The following is a 3,964-nucleotide window of genomic DNA, read 5'->3' on the forward strand; positions in this document are numbered from 1 at the left end:
GGTGCCAAACAAGAACCTATACAAATGCCACGCTTTGGCAGCTAACATCTACAGATACACCACAGTTTGTTTAATAAATTAATCATAGGGTACCGGAGGTACTTTCGGTTAACAAGCGCCTTGACGAACTTGAAGATCGTTCTCGCCGAGAAAACTTGATTTTTTATGGAATAGAAGATTGCGATTCGGAAACGTGGGCGCAATCAGAAGAAAAAATTTGCCAAATCCTCAATGAAACTCTGAAGCTAAACTTGGGAAGTAGCGACGACCGCATATCCCGCGCGCACAGGCTAGGCAGATTCGTAGTTGGCAAATCTCGACCAGTGATCGTAAAATTTGCTTCTTTTAAGTTCCGAGAAAGCATACTGCAGTCTAGAAGTAGTTTTCGCGAGTCTCATGTGTCAATCAGCGAGGATTTCTGCCGCGCAACAAGAAACGTGCGCAAGAAGCTTTTTGAATTCGGCAGGGCGAGTGGCGAGAAGTATACCGTCAAATACAATAAGCTTTACATCAACAAAAAGTGCTTTGTGTACTCTCCGGTGACCGACAGCGTTTGTGAGCTGCATACAAATGCGCAGAACTCATCAGAAGCTTCGTCCTCCGCTACGCATGCCGACGAAGATACGCTCTTATCCTAACAAAGTTCACCCCTCGGCTACTTATCGTAATTACTCAGTTTTATATTCTAACGTACGAAGTGTTCTTAACAAACGGGATGCATTATCTTCAATTTTTGATGACTGCGCCGCCCATGTTGTAGTGTTAACGGAAACCTGGCTTACCCCTAACATTGCAAGTGTAGAGCTGTTCGATTGTGAAAATAATTATACCATTTACAGATGTGATAGAGAAGAATCGCCAGGAGGTGGTGTACTTATAGCCGTAGCTGATTATATAGTTTCTAGCCATATAGTAATAGCATCACCTTTAGAATTTGTCTGTGTTTCCCTCCATGTCAACTATCAAAATGTCATAATTTGTGGCTGTTACCGCCCTCCGAGTGCGACGCCAGTGTTTTGCGAGCAACTGCATGATGCTTTGAATGATATTGTCAAAAGGCACCCGCATACACCTGTTTTTCTTCTAGGCGATTTTAACTACCCGAAAATAAACTGGTCACTTCCTTCTTGTTCATTAAGCTCACTTTCAGCCGACAGTTTACATTTCGTGGAACTGTGCGAAGACTTTAACCTTACCCAACTCGTAACGCAACCAACAAGAATGGGCCCCAATTCATCAAATGTTCTTGATCTGATTCTCACCACTGTACCTGACCTTGTCCATTCTATTTCATATATCCCAGGCATAAGTGACCATTGTTTCGTGCACTTCAATCTAACAAGTTCTTTAAGGCGTCGGTCAAACAATTGCAAAACAATAAGAGACTACTCACGCGGCGATTATGACTCAATCAACAGTGAACTCGAATCGAATTTTGAGAGCTTTGCTGATGGTTTCTTTGATCGCAGCGTTCAACAAAACTGGAACTTGTTCAAAATGAAAGTTGAATCTTTAATCACGCGATACATTCCCACATACGTTATCAAGGGTCGCCAACGCCCCCCTTGGTTCTCAACTGACTTAAAAAAATTGCGGAATAAAAAGAAACGGTTGTTCCGTCAGGCAAAGCAGACTAATTCGTTAGCCCGTTGGCACGTGTACAAATCTGTCCTTTCCGAATACAGAGCAGCTATCAAGGAAGCCAAGCGCGTTTTTCTTAATGATACCCTTCCTTCAATTCTTGTAACCAACCCTTCTAAGTTTTGGAAAACTGTTAAACCTAGGGAAAAGATAAACATTTCGCTTACGAACTCAGATGGGCAGCCAGTTCGCTGTGAAGAGTGTTGCATTGCATTAAATGATTTTTTTGTTACTTCTTTTTCAAGTTGTTCTGCTTCTGCGTTGCCGCAAATGCCTAGTCGTGATTTTTTACCCATGTATCCTGTTACCGTTGATGCCGTTGGAGTGCAAAATTTAATTCACAAGCTTAAGTTATCCTCTTCTTGTGGCGTAGATGAAATCAACTCAAAGTTTCTAAAAAACACTGCATTGTATTCATCAATTTACTTGTCCCTAATCTTTTCGCAATCTATTCAGACCTCCACTTTGCCGCTTGACTGGAAGGTGGGGAAGGTGGTCCCTCTGCACAAATCTGGTAACACACAGTCTCCTCTCAATTACAGACCAATTTCCCTAACCAGTGTTCCTTGTAAAATGTTAGAACATATAATTTACTCCAACCTTGTCTCATTCCTAGAATCAAATTCTTTTTTTACTCCCTACCAGCACGGATTTTGAAAAAGTTACTCATGTGAAACCCAACTTCTTTATTTTACTAATGACATAGGATCGGCTTTAGATCGCGGCTCACTTGTGCATTGCATTTTTCTTGACTTTCAAAAAGCTTTCGATAAAGTACCTCACCAATTACTCCTCCTGAAAATTAGTGCCTTAAACATTGACCCGAACATTCTTAAATGGATTGAATGCTTTCTGACTAATCGCACTCAGTTTGTAACAACTAATGGCTATAACTCACCTCTTTCTAAAGTAACATCCGGCGTACCCCAAGGTTCCGTATTAGGCCCTTTACTCTTTCTTATATACATTAATGATCTCCCAGACAGCATTAACTCCGCTATAAGGTTATTTGCAGATGATTGTGTAATTTACCGCGAAATAAACAATGAATATGATAACCAATTTCTACAGTCAGACCTTGACACTGTCTCAACCTGGTGCAATAAATGGCTTATGACTCTCAACTCTAACAAATCTAAATGCATGTCAATAACCCGGCGATCTATTTCTCCCCCCTGTACCTACAGAATTAACGCCGTTCCCCTCCAGCATGTCTCTTCATATAAGTACCTCGGCGTTTACATTAGCAACAATCTATCTTGGCACACGCATGTTACCTACATCTGTAATAACGCTAACCGAACGCTAGGATACTTACGCCGCAACTTTTCTCGCGCTCCGCTGTCCCTCAAAATTCTATTATACCGATCACTAATTCGCCCAAAGCTTGAGTACGCGTCCGCTATATGGGATCCCGTGCAGCAAAATTTAATTAACGCGTTAGAATCTGTTCAGAACCGCTCAGTTCGGTTCATTTGTTCTAATTATTTCCGTACTGCTAGCATATCAGAAATGAAATCTAACCTTGACCTACCCAATTTAACTGTCCGGAGGAAACTGGCGCGACTGCATTTTTTGCATAAGATATTTTTTCACAATCCATCAATGAAGCGAGACCTCATTTCACAACCGTCATACCACTCATCGCGCATTGATCATCAGCATAAGGTTGCCATTCCGTTTTGCCGCACCGAATTCTTTTCAGCAGCCTTCTTACCGAAAACAGCCGCCGATTGGAACCACCTTCCCTCTTCCGTTGTATCAATAACAGACCCTTTGTTATTCAAGACTGCAATTTCTCAGCAATGCTTGTAACTATACGCAGTTTCCATTATCTATCTTTGTCTTGTATGTGCTTGAATTCTTATACATTTTTAGTTGACTTATGTTGCCTTCCTGATTTGCGCATTTGATACTTGTTTCTTTATTTTGTCTTTTTTTCTTGTGTGTTATATATGTTGTACCCACCCCCTCTGTAATGCCCTACGGGCCCTGATGGTATTCTAATAAATAAATAAATAAATAAATAAATAGGCGTTAGATGCTGGATTGATATGTTCGATGCTTCAACGAGGGTACATCTACGTTGAACGGAGCTATACCTGCCAAACAACGAAACATGCAGTATGCAAACGCTCCGTTATCAATCGACAGTAAACATTTAACTGTCTTTGTAAAGGCGCGTTTTACTTTCTTGTTATATGCCAATTTCTATGACGAAAGGATCAACCATGTTTTTTTTTTCAACAAATGATTGCTGTTGTATATTTTTATAATAAGTATTACACTTTCTTGAATATATTAAGGCATGTGTGTATTATAA

The sequence above is a fragment of the Rhipicephalus microplus genome, unplaced genomic scaffold (assembly GCF_043290135.1).
Source record: "Rhipicephalus microplus isolate Deutch F79 unplaced genomic scaffold, USDA_Rmic scaffold_14, whole genome shotgun sequence".
Classification (NCBI taxonomy): Eukaryota; Metazoa; Arthropoda; class Arachnida; order Ixodida; family Ixodidae; genus Rhipicephalus; species Rhipicephalus microplus.